At 42.2% G+C, this 13,305-nt stretch overlaps 1 protein-coding gene across 4 annotated transcripts in view; it reads left to right on the forward strand.

Annotated features, from left to right (window-relative positions):
- GGACT (gamma-glutamylamine cyclotransferase) overlaps nt 1-13,305 on the forward strand; it is a 398,318-nt gene that overhangs the window by 336,086 nt on the left and 48,927 nt on the right. The window contains exon 1 of one of the 4 annotated variants that reach the window (XM_069635630.1): nt 10,174-10,226. The exons of the other annotated variants lie outside the window; for them this stretch is intronic. The gene's annotated coding sequence lies outside the window, so the exon portion shown is untranslated. Of the gene's footprint in view, nt 1-10,173; nt 10,227-13,305 lie in introns of those variants that run through there. 4 annotated transcript variants of the gene reach the window in all.

The following is a 13,305-nucleotide window of genomic DNA, read 5'->3' on the forward strand; positions in this document are numbered from 1 at the left end:
TATGGGAAATCTGGAAAGAGGGCCCCCAGACTGCTTACCTCACTTCATGGCCGTCCCCGATGACCTCCCTTTGGGGCCACCCTCTCAAACTGGGTAGTAGGGGGATCCGGCACTCCCAGACCTGGTCAGACATGGGAATGGAATGGGCAGGGCAGATGTTCAGAGAGGGCGAATTCCTAACGTACGAGGAACTGAGGGACGCCCTCGGCCATGGGTCTCTATCCATCGTCAAATACCTCCGTCTCAAGGGCATCCTCTGCAATTAGTAATGGGGTCAAAACCTGAGGAGACAATTGACCCCCTTTGAGAGGCTCCTGGACACTGCGACTTCAAGGAAGGGGGCGGTATCTAGAATGTACAAAATTCTGAACACCAACAATCTTCAGAGTAGGAGGAGCTTCCGCTCATTCTGGAATGACCTGGCAGGAGAAGATTTTTCAGAGGATGCTTGGTCAAGAATATTTAAAATAGCTTTCCATGGGAACTTATTCACCTCGGACATGGAGCATAACTTTAAGATCCTGCAGGGGTGGCATAGAGACCCAGTGAAACTGTCAAAGATGTTCCCAGGGGTGTCACCAAGATGCCCAAGGGGTTGTGGCCAGGCAGGCACCAGGAGCCACATGTGGTAGCCATGCCCGAAAGTCCAGGTCTTCTGGGAGAAAGTGAGGGGCTGGATTGCGGAAGTGTCAGATGAACTTCTCCCACTAAACCGATGCTGCTAGGGCTCCCCCCGGAGGACGCGGAAACACATAGATACCCAAGGATGTGGGAAACAATGTTGAGGGCGGGCAGGGTTGCTCTGGCGCAGAAATGGAAGAGTCCTGAGACCCCCTCCAAGGAAGACTGGCTGAAAAAGGTCAAGAACATGTTTCTGATGGACAAACTGACCGCTATGGTGAACAATGATTCTGGCTCTTTCCTTGCGAACTGGTATGGGGTACAGCAGTCTTGGGGATGGGACGTTCACTGACTTCAAGGTGAGGCCCCGGCCTGTGCAAGGCGTGACGGGATCTGAGAGGTGTTATGAGTGAACTGGGCGCCCACGACCCGGGGGGGGGGGGCGACAGCCTCAATTCAGCCAGCGACACGGTCACCGATCACATCATTTCCTAAGTACAAGATTCGGAGAGAACATTCAGAGTCTCCCTAGATGAAAGCTCTGGTTTGTGCACATGGATAGGGAGGAGGGTCGGTGTTGGGGCAGGGGGATGGGGGAGACGGGGTATGGGTTTTTTACATTGAACCCGTTTGTATTACTAAAAAATGTGAATAAAACCAAAGTTTTATTTAAAAAAAAGACAAGAAGGCACATGACCCGCCTAGATAGCGTAAGTTGGGGAGTCAACGCTGCATGTTGCATCCTCTACTGATGGTGGAGAGTCATATCAACTACCAATCAATTAAATCCCTAGTCGTGAGGATGGTTAGATAGAATACCTAACTGATAGACCACAAGAAAGGCTGAAAACAGAACATGATGGCAGCGGACTGTAGTTTCCATATGATGTCTTAGGTCAGTGAATTGCAGCCCAGTACTTCACCATCAACATTAGTTATCTGTTGCTGGGGGTGGATAGGTATCGCAACAAGGAATAACAAACGGGGGGGGGGCAGGAGGTGCATATTTACACCAAATGTTCCCATCGGATGTCTACTGGCCATCCTAATACGTCACACCTGTTTTAGATGTTTAGCCAAATGGACAAGGGTCAACGACTAGCCACACAAAACAAGACTGTATAGGCAAAACAAAGTAAAGTAAGATTAAATCCCAAACTCACTCTACTCCTCCTGCGCATTCAGGCCATTTACATAGCTGCCTGTGTGATATAGCCAGAACTGCTCTCGATTACTCAATCTCGCCTGCGTTGCCTTGGCATCAGTGCCCATGACTGTCTCAAACGCCCACCATTTAAGGTCATCTGGCCCATGGCCATCAGATGCATAGTGTTCAACCAGGGGAGCTGTCATTAGGTTTGTTCTGACCTGGATCTGTGTCCCATGATTCTTGTTTTGACCTGCCTGGAGGTTTTTCCTATGTAGATCTTCTGACATGAACAAAACTTTGAGAGACTAGAGGGAATATTTATCTGGACCTCTTTAAAGCAACCCTCAACGAGTCAAGAGACTAAACAGACCACACTAATGCTTAAAGGGTCCCTTGCTTCTCCAGTACCTTATTCTGACCCAGTCATGTATGCTGTTTAACTCATTAGATTACAACATACTCTTTTCAACAAGTTTTATTTTATCAAAAAATCAATTTATTTACTTTCAATAAAAACATCAATAAAAATACATTTATCATTATCTCTAATACAAAATATTGCACTTTTTTCTAAGACTTGTTATTGCATATTTATCACTACTATTTGCACTAATGACCCCAGAACAACATACATAACACTCTGTTGCCTAATACCTAGATTCACTGTTAATTAGTTCATCAAAAAAGGAGGACAGGTTTTCAATTTAGTTTGTTTTTATATCATCACTTATCCTAGCTGGGTACTCTAAATTCCCCAATGCAGCGTTCTATTCATTCACACTTATGTCATTCATACATCCTATCCTTCTACAATCCACACTACCCAACATGTTTCTTTCCTTTATAGATTTTCACAATTCCAGGAAATTCTTCAGGGGTTTATTTCGGCATTACAACAGTCTGTTATGTATTGACCATTAGGTCTTCTTCTATTCTTTAAACTTCTTGGTCAAGGCTCTTATGTTCAACTCCCATCAATTTCATATCTGGGCCAGAATTCCAAAAGGATATCTATGAGAAGCAAGTATATGAAGAATGGATTTAGTTACTTAGCCAACTTCAATGTAGTTTTATTACTACATCTAGGGTATATCATTTACCATGAAAGAGAATATCTTCTTTCAGTCATTAAACACTAACATGCACGACTTGGTGGAGGACATTATCACAGCACAACATTATTTCTAAAGGTGGTATACCATTGGCCTGGTGACCCACCCTATTTGTATCTGGCAGTAGTTCCCCTGTTCTTCAAAGGGCATTACTAACACATTTAGTTTCTCAAAACCCATACTGCTATGGAGGTACACTATTTACCTCCTAGCTCTTGTATGCAAGTCGCTTATTATCATCCATCCAGGTGTCTGTCTCTGGACGCTCCTTTATTCATGGTACTTGTGTATTATCTTTCTGCATTCACCTATTTCAAAAACATATAAATACAAGGATATGTCTTACACCCAATCACAACCGGACTGATCATTCTTATCCTTTGTGCGACATGCACAACACAACTGTTTCTATAACCAAAGGAAATATACCTTAGTTATGTGCTCCTATTTTCCAGTCAACTGTGTTGGCAGTGTCCAGCTAGCCCAAGCTCCTCAAGGAATTTAGCTCGAGATATGTTCTTTCTTTTGTTCTAACAAAATCAGGGTAAAAATGGACGAAATAACGCGTATTACATCCCGCGTCCTTGACTATAAATTTTGAAGAGGACTCTCATTCCTTTTACTACTTGAAGTTTGTCACTTACTTTGAGATTACAACCTCAAATGCCCAGGTTCCCAGGGTATCCTTAGTCAGCTTCTGGGTTTTCTATCATAAAAAAGCACCTACTGACGCAAAACAAAGGCATTTTTAATTTTTAAATGTCCCGCTCTATTTTGTAGCTCTCCTATAGCCTACCGTTAATATTCTCCCATTATTTTACTTACCTTCCATCTCGAGGGCTGGATCGCTCCGTCTCGCGGGTCGCTGCCGACGTTCTATCGCCTCTGTCGACGGACGTCCGTTGATTCTTTTTTCATCCGGAAGCACTTATCCGCCTCTCAGCGGATTCCTCTTTCCGGCGTATTGCTATTTCCATATTCTTTTCAGTGTTTCTGTTGCTACGCGCGGCTCCATTTAGCCAATCACGCACCGTCATGTCATCATTCAAAAATCATAGGTCCTTTTTTCATATCTTCACAACTCTCCATGTTTGCTTAACCTGTTACTACTGACTACGCACAAATGAAAGAGCTCCCGTTTTCTGATCCCGCAATGCCACACTTGACATGCGTTTGCCCATACATTTTCCCAGATTTCGCACGCTGCATCCGAAAGTGGGGCCAAGAAAATGGATTCCGAAGGCATTTTGTTGTGAGTCGCTTTTAGGGCAAAACTTAATTTTATTATTATTAGACATCAGGAATATGATTATAACATGTTGCATCATGGACCCTACATTTCTTAGTACTTATTGTTCTGTAGCCACATTGGGATCACGTCCTTCTTGTTATTTCACTATGCTTTATTATGGTATTTTCTCATCATTGTATCTAATGCTTCATTATATACCTAATCGATGTGATACAAGACTCAATGTGGTACAAATTGTAGCATCCATTACCATTGATCCATATTACCTCACTCAACTCTTTCGTTGAGACCCATCTCGCAACATTTTGTTAAAAAGATCAGTTCTTTTTCTTTTGTCAATAATTTCTTTCTGTCGATGTTGATGTCATTGCTCAATTTCACCTGATATACCACAGACCACTTCTAACATAAACACATAATGCAGTCGATAACATTGCAACTCTTGCAGGTAGTTTGTGTCCACGTCCGATCATTTACAGTGAATTCCTTCATTGAGGATGTGTATTTACACACATTACATCCTCCACATGGGGCATGTCCCAACAGTGGGGCTAGGCCCAATGGATTGGTGATGGTAGCAGGTCGCATAGTTTGTTTATCGTCCGCTCTTGTCTACATTTGTTTAATGTTTCGTCCCTTTTTGAAAGCGAACAAAGGGGGCAGTACCTCTGGGTCATTAAGTTGGATCAAATGCCAATTACGCCAGGTCAAATTGTGGATGGCATTACAGTATGTGCTGAAAGTGGTTGCACAGACAATACAGTCTGTACTTTCACAGGATGAATCTTCAAGTTGATGTTCCCTGTCCTGGAAATGTGCCTGCTTAGCCACTTGTCTGAGTAAAATCTTTTGGGAGGACCTCTATTGATGAATCTTTTGGTCATCATTCGTACTTGGTCCTGTTAGTCCTCTATATTAGAACAATTCCTCCTGGCTCGAAGGAACTGTCTGTAGGGTATATTATCCCTCAGAGCCTGTGGGTGAAAACTGCTGTAGTGCAGAGTCATATTCCGATCTGAACCTTTACGGTATAGTCCAACTTTCAACATCCCCAAGTCCGCCTTGATCATAAGACCCAAAAATGGGATCTCTTTATGGTTAGAGTTGCAGTTGAAGCATAAATGGATATTGAGACCACTGACCCATTTTAAGAAATCCGTAATGGCCCCTTGTCTAGAATCCCAAATGATCGATCAATGAACCGCTTGTATGTTTTAATGGCAGTTGTGAAGGGATTGGTGTCTGTAAATGTACAGTTGCTCAAATTTGGGCGAAAGTCATGCCCATTGCAGTGCCCTTGAGCTGCATAAAGTAGTCATTTTTGAAACTGAAGTAATGTTTAGAATTTGATGAGGCCTATGTCTCTCATCTAAATAGGATTTGATAAAGACTAAAGCTTTGGCTTGCGGATGTTCAAATATAAAGCTTCAACATCAAGAGTGACTAATAAGTCGGTCTCAGAGTGGAAGGTCATCTCTTCTAAAAATATAATTATGCCCGTGCAATCAGCTAGGAATGCTGGTGTCTAAGGGTTTGAGGAAATAATCCAAAAATCTCTGTTCTAGGAGAGTACTGCAATCCTTCTCCAAGGAGGATGGATGCAATTTGTATGTACCTTGGGCAAAATATAAAACAGGGGAGTCTGAATATTGTTAGGATTGAGGAACTCCAATTCCTTCCTGCTAATAAAGCCCATTTCTAAACCTACCACAGTGAACTAGTGTAGTTCCTGTTTGATCATAGTGGTGGGATCTTCTCTGAGATTAACATAATGATCATTACTCTGTTACAATCTAAGACACTCAGTGTCATAGGCTGTTGCATCCCAAACTACAACGCCACCTCCTTGTCAGCACTCTTGATGACAAAGGAGTGCTTGTTGCATAAGGCCTGTACTCTCTCATGGTCAGTGCGTTTGCGATTGAACATCCGAGTCTGAGTTCTAGACTCATGATCACAAATTTTGTGAAAACCCTTTGAGATGACTTTCTCAAATGTGAGGATATCTTTGGAAACCATCTGATTGGAAGGAGTGAATATAGATCTGGATTTGAAGAGCATCGAAGGAGTAATCCTCCTGGTTTCCCAGAAAATGCCTTAAAATGACTTTCCTAAAGAATTGCCTGAGTTCAATTTCGTGATGCATTTTGGATGGATTAGACATAGATACAAAACTCAGTCCTTTACTCAGAACCTTGAAATCTAAGTTTGCAACATTTCATATGATAGATTAAATACAGAGGAGGCCAAATCACCTATCTCCTGTACTACTTCCTGCGTGTTTTGAACAGGCTCGGAGGAGGTAAAAAAAAGTCTGTTCTACCTTTTGGGGTGGCACAGGCGGGGGAAACTCCCCACATGGACACCTTCTCTATCCCTGCCCACTTCTGCCTAGAAAAGATCTCCTGTTTCTGTAAGGTTCTTTGACCTCTATAATATTCACCCTCTTCTTCATAAACTGAACCGGAGGCAGTGTCTGAAAAAGTCACACAACGTCTCTGTGGACGTCCATATTGTGATCCACCCTTGTGGCTTGTTATACCAATAACTCGGCTTGGTATACTCAGAGCTTAAATATGGGTGAACTAGCTCTTTGTTAAAGTTCTGTAAGTCCTTCTTTAGTTTATCCATCTTTTTATTGATTGTGATTCTGAGAAACTCTGTCACCTGTTTTTGAATCAGTTCTAATTTGTCTTTGGCGTTTTGAATGACATTATCAGTTAAAAATGCCTGTTCGGCTGCTTCTAGTTCCTCCTCAATTTTTTGACTGTCCTCAAGTGCTGTGTTCATTGTCAGTAGCATCCAGTCTCTGCTGTATTTAGTCGCAACACATGAGAAGGAACTTTTGTATTCTTCACTATCCAGAAAGATACATGGCTCATTCCCGACCTGTAAGCCTTGTGGAATTTAGTTTCCTCTTAAATATTCTGTGAGAACATGCCCACCCATTTGAGTATGTGATGATTTCTTTTTCAACTTCAATAATGAATCACTGTTGACATTAGGCACAGCCGGATTGGAAATGTCTAAATTGTCAAAAAAGGAGGGCACATTGATCGCTTCTGCTAATTGATCGTCCATGTAGGACAAAACATCCCAGGTTGCCATAGTGGGGGGCCATCAAATAAATGCAAAGGAGGTCTAGGGTGGGGAAGCAAAGGAACTAAGGTACACAGGCGCGCCGCCCCGAAGCCCAGGGGCGCATAGGTCATAGACCGCCGTTTTTTAAACCAAAACACAAGGGTTCAATGGCAAAACAACCCACTCAGCAACATGCTGCACTCAAAATAGTGAACCAGAAATTTGCCCGATCCCCTTTACTCATCGACACCTTGGGTATAAACCAGACAAAAAAGAAACTGCGGGCGTGTTGTTGCATGAGATCAACATCAAAAACTGATTCTAAAATTCACTACATAAGCCGTCAATGGCAAACGGCACCTGCACAGACAGAGAACAAAATGAAAAAAACTGCAAAACAAGCAAAAAAATCTAGTTTTTGAAAATAAAATATAATAAGATCAATATGCATTAAACATTATTCCATTCATAGAAACATTCTCATCCTGAACACATAGACATCTATCAAAGTGTCAGAAATGGAATAAAGTGCAACACACTACAGTGCCCAGGAGTGGGCAGTCAGTGGCTGGGTAAAGAGCCAAACAAAAGCTAAAAGCTGTTGCTGTCTGTCCCTCCCCACTTGCCTCCTGCTGACCAACATACAACATATAGGCAGCTGCCATGTTTGCCTACTGCTTGCACCGGCCCTGCCACACTGCACGCTTTTCACATTTGTCTGCTCCATATGTACCTGCATTCAAGAAAATAAAGGCAGAATAAAATACATAGTAGCACTTTCAGGTTTTCTCTGGCCATATGAGAAGGACAACCAGACATGTGTTTGTTTGGAATTTTGGAACTTGTAGTTTTACTAAGCATAAAATGGGACCGAAAAATTACAAGTCCCGGAAAACAAAGTGAAAAAACATGACTTGATGGCGTTCTCATGCACGGGAATAAGCTGTTCAAAAGTATCTCAGCCATTTTCATGAACACTGCTCGTTTGACGTGGAGAAAAAGTATTTATTCTGTTGATTTACAGATTTAATATCCTCATGCAGAACACCAAACTGCATTGCTGTGCCAACGAATCATTTAAAGCAGGGGATATCACATGACTTCCTTTGAGTGTCAATTTACATTTTAAAAGGAGTACCTACCTGTCTTGAATTCTTCAAAGTTCCCCATAGGACTTTCACATAGGAACAAACTCTACTCGCCTCCCATTCAACCACACCACTCCTTCTCTCCTCAAACGAGCACATGCAGTTTAGTCTGATATTTACTCAAGCATTCTGTCAGTCACTATTTAATTCCCTACACATTTTCAATATGCACTCTGTCGGTGCCTCTCCGATGGCGTCATTTGTTACAACAAAATGTTTGACTGGAGCCGAATAGTATTACTCTAGAGTTGAGTAGCTTTTTTCAGCCGAATTCAGCTCACTAACTGCTTGAAGCCGAATAGCAGGACATTTTGGGTTACCAGTAATCTCGTGTGTTCCCTTGCGACCCACCCAAGCCCTTCCATCCCTTTCTCATGGTACTGGCATAACAAACCGACATATGCTGGACAAAATACAGACAGTGAGGAAGCATTCGGCACACTATACCCTAAAGAACGGAAGAAGAGGGGTCTCAAGCATGTTTTCTTTTTTCCAAAAGACTTTTATCAGGTGAGGCTTACCTCTATCAGGTGTAATCAGAAGGACTAAGAGCGGGACTTTTATTGGGTCCGGACCACTTGGGGGTTAAAATGAATCCTTGTGATAGACACCTCCTCCCAGCGCTCGGGCATATCACATGCAGACTCTCCCCTCCCGCTCATGATATATATGCTTGCTGCCTTTACCTGGGCAGGGCTTAACCTTCAATGTCTGGAGTTATGATAATGGCACAGGAAGAGCCAATTGTAAACATTTAACTTTCCACACAACAATAAAATATAACAAAAACATCACACATCATAGAACAGAAGAATAAAAACAAAATATCTTCAACACATATATAGAGCATTACCACCAACATTAATCCAAGTTAACCCACTTCACATGGAAACTTTCTTATCCCCATCGCTATATCTCAGAAGATATTTCTTATTTTGTTTCATTGTTCACTATACTGCACAATTTACGCTCAGCCACTTGCCAGACCTTGGTTATGGCTATTGTCAAGATCAAGCTACGGCCTGTGCTACAATTCAACCAAAAGGGATCACTTAGGATACACTGTAAGTCCTCAACATGTTTCTCATAGTATTTACATAGATGCCCCATAGAGACGTGCAGGCAGTGGTGATATGCCTTATTGTTTCCACTTGAAAACATTAGCAGCTCACCGATTACTGAGGGTCCATGTGTTGTTAAAACGTCCATAGAGAAGACGTTTTTAAGTGTTCTTTTGTATTATCAGCAAACATGAGTATACTTTTTAGTTTGTGGTCTAGCATGGGAGAGTGGGATCACGAGTCTTCTGTTGCTTTTGTTGTGCGTGTTCCTTGCATGTTGCACACAGATTGCTGCAGAGAACATGTTAAACCCGTGTGCTATGTTCTAATTGCCTTTTCTGACGTGCAAGGTGGAAGCATATCTACGTTATCCTATTATGATTGGATTTCGTTTTTATTCCAGCATTTTAATTTCAGTAGATTTTCTTCATTGCTGATATGCACCGTCAAATTTTGTTTTAGAAGTTCGTAAGTAGTTCCTAATTCTCAGTAAACCTATCATTTGTGGAGCTCAACTGCTCTTGCGTGACACCCCCTTTCTGCTGTAATTGCACTGATAAGCAACGCCTATGGCTGTTATGTGTCAAAGTCCAAAGGAGCTTTGCGCTTCTAATTTTTTGGCCACGTTCATGCACAGAATACTGCTCTCCATTTCATTATCTTTCCGACTCTTTAGCTCGTGCCTGCCTTTTATCGAAACTCACAGTTTTTGTTCACATTTTCATTTTGTGCGTTTTCCAATAGTAGCTGCAGGTACAAGCAACCCACAAGTAAACAACCGAGGACAAAACAGGACTACAGGTGAGACCATGCAATTTAATTTCATTGAAATCCGTGCTATGATTCAAAAGACATAAAGCGTCAAAACAAAAAAAAGACAGCGTATTTCACTTTATGCATTGGTTTTCCCTTAGGGAAAATGTCGAATGTCTGCTCAAGTACATATCCCAATCCGCTGGGCATATCATGCTAAAAGGATGTTGGTTTGGCATAGATTCGTCTAGTAGTTTTTTTTTCTTCATTTAAAGAGGTTTGGTGGATACCAAGGCTCCCCCCGGCTCCCAAAAAGTTAGTTATAGCTCCCGTGATACATTGCTGTCCCAAGGCTTTTAATTTCTGAAAAGGTGCCTTGAAAATCTACATTTGAGAGACAAAAAAATCAAGATTTCTTTTTAAACAGCCTTACAATGATGTAAGGGGGCAGTAGGGTACTTTTTAGGCTCTGCAGTATGACGGGGATTTGTGAAGGTTTCAAGTCAGGGAATATGGGGGCCATAAATCTCGATCTAAGATCTCAGATTCTTACCTATTGGCAAACTAAAACAGTAAATACTTCGCATATATAAAGTAATAGGATGTGACAAGCACAATATATGCTAGTAGGCACAAAGGAATTATTTAAGTGAATTTAGGAAGCAATCCCCGATTTGTATTATAAAAACAAATGCAAGGATTGCTTCCTAAATGAACTTAACATGTGTTTGAGACTGGTAGTAGAGGGAGCTTATGGTTCATGAATGTGGGAAAAAGTGTGCCTCAAAAGCACGAGTGGTGCTGATACATGTTTTGATGACCCTCTGTTTTGATTGGACAAGCATTTCACGTGATGTAACAAGGAAGCGCAATGTTCCGCAGGTTAGCAGTGAAGATGTCGATCTTCATATAACGCTGATATATCTAATTACAAAGATAAAACAGTAGATGAGCAACAGCAGAGACTACAGTTTGGTATAGGGCTGTGTACAAGGGCCTGAGGGAAGTGAGTGAGGATATGGCGTCCTGGAATGCGCTGACCCAAGCACTGTTTGCCCCATCCCCGAGAGGCAGTCCATACAGAACAGTACACAGTGAGGATGCCCGCTTAGTAATTGCATGTAACTGCACTTGCGGAAATTGCCAACAGACTTTCTTTTTTTAGTTTTTGTTGGAGGTTTGGTGCTAACCGTTGGTACATATGATGTAGACACTTGTTAAAACGATGATAAGACGGTTATGATGCACTTTGTTGTATTATTGTATGTGTATAACAAAACAAAATAAAAAGTTATTAAAAAAAAGATAAAACAGTAATTTGCTTTTTAGTGGATCAAGGGAACATGCAAGGGAAGGGACCAATTAACTCCTAGAGTTGAATGGACTCCACACACCAGAATGTTGTTGCCTTCAACTGTGTCTCTTTTTCCCATCTATCCTACATTACAATATGTGCACCGTGGCTGGGAGATCCTTTGTGGCAGCCAGTGTGAGTTGAGTCTTAGAGGCAAAATCCTTTCAGTAGACCGATACCAACTCCTTAACTGAGACAGCCCTCTCAAAAGGTCTTTTACTCTAAATTTCAAAATATTATCTCTGATCCGATAAAGAACTATTTTAAGGATCTCTTCATGGAATTTTTCCCACAACCAGAGGAGGCACCTAAACCATTGGAAATCCCTCCTGCCCCGTTGCCTCCCTCTTCACTGGTGTAGTGCCCATCAGAACCAAAGGAGTCTGAACCCCTTCACTCGGACTCCTCACTCAGTGGACCCAGTAGAATCTCCTACTGATAAGGGTGAGGCTGACACACAGGAAGAAAAGAAGGAACAACCACCTTCAATCCGGGCCTTCCATGACCGAGTTTTGGATGTTATGTTTTATTTAGGCATCCCTAGGCCCGAATCTCCACCGCACGAAGTAGGCGCATTGGCGGGAGCCCTATCCCTGAAAACATCAGACCGGTCATGCCTTTTCCTTCAGAATAATATGCTTGCAGATGCGAAAAAGGTGTGGGTAAAAGCCACACTCTGGGCCATACATCAATAAAAAGATAGACTAGGCTTCTGTCTTCTGAAGAAATACCATTAATCATTTGTCCACAGTCATCCTCCACAGTTGTAGGTGCTGCTACACTGTATGTATGTATTCAAAGTATTCTGCCTCTTCCTCTGCAGCTTCTCAACTCTGATCGGAGGAGGATAAAATCCTTGAAGGAGTTGGAAAAAATATTTTCTAACTCTACAGTCCAACTTAGACAGGCTAACACAGAAGCGGTCCTAACTTCCACAAATCTTAAACTTCGGAAAGAGCTTTCGGAGTTCAAGGAATATATTCTGGTGAGATGGTCCCAAATAACCCAGAGGAACTGGAATCAATTTTAACCAGACTCAATGACATTGTAGACAAAGTGCAAAGCAAAATCCAGCTTCATTATCATCCAAATAAAGCTGGGACAGCAATACAGTCATTACAATCTCGTGGCTCTCTGAGAGCTAATACAAAACAGTTGTTGACATCATAGCATAATCACAGTTACAAATGTGCGTGGATCGGGGATTGGTTAGTGGGTATGGCTACGTATAGATTATTATGCCATTCCCTGTCTGATTTCTTTATTTTTAAAGTAGAAGATATTCAGGAAATGATCTACATGAGGAGGCTGTGTACATTGATCCCTCTCTCCACGATGGCCCCTGAGACCACCGTACGGGTGTGAGCTAATTTCCCTATTTCTTCTGCTGTTGAGGTTGCACAGGCTGTCCTTTGACTGAAATCGACTGCTCCTTCCGATACAATTCAGTTGGTCATGCTTAAAGTAATCGTACCAGGCATGTTGCCTCTGGTCACTGATGCTGTGAACCATGCCTGTCAGTCAGGTTCGATTCCAGCTGAGTTGAAGTAATCGATAGTCATCCCCTTATTGAAGAAGAAACTTTCTCTGGACGTATCGGTGTTGGCTAGCTTTCGCCCTATTTCTCTTCTTCTTTTCTTTATGAAATTACTTGAATCACTGGTGTTGCCTCTCCTCTCTTCATTTTTGGAAACCCCCTTATTATTTTACCCCTTTCAGTCTGGATTTCGCCTGGGGTCGGGCACAGAGTGTCCTGGTGTCCGTGGTTGACGA

Source organism: Ambystoma mexicanum, chromosome 7p (genome assembly GCF_040938575.1).
Source record: "Ambystoma mexicanum isolate Mex_15411 chromosome 7p, UKY_AmexF1_1, whole genome shotgun sequence".
In the NCBI taxonomy this organism is placed as follows: Eukaryota; Metazoa; Chordata; class Amphibia; order Caudata; family Ambystomatidae; genus Ambystoma; species Ambystoma mexicanum.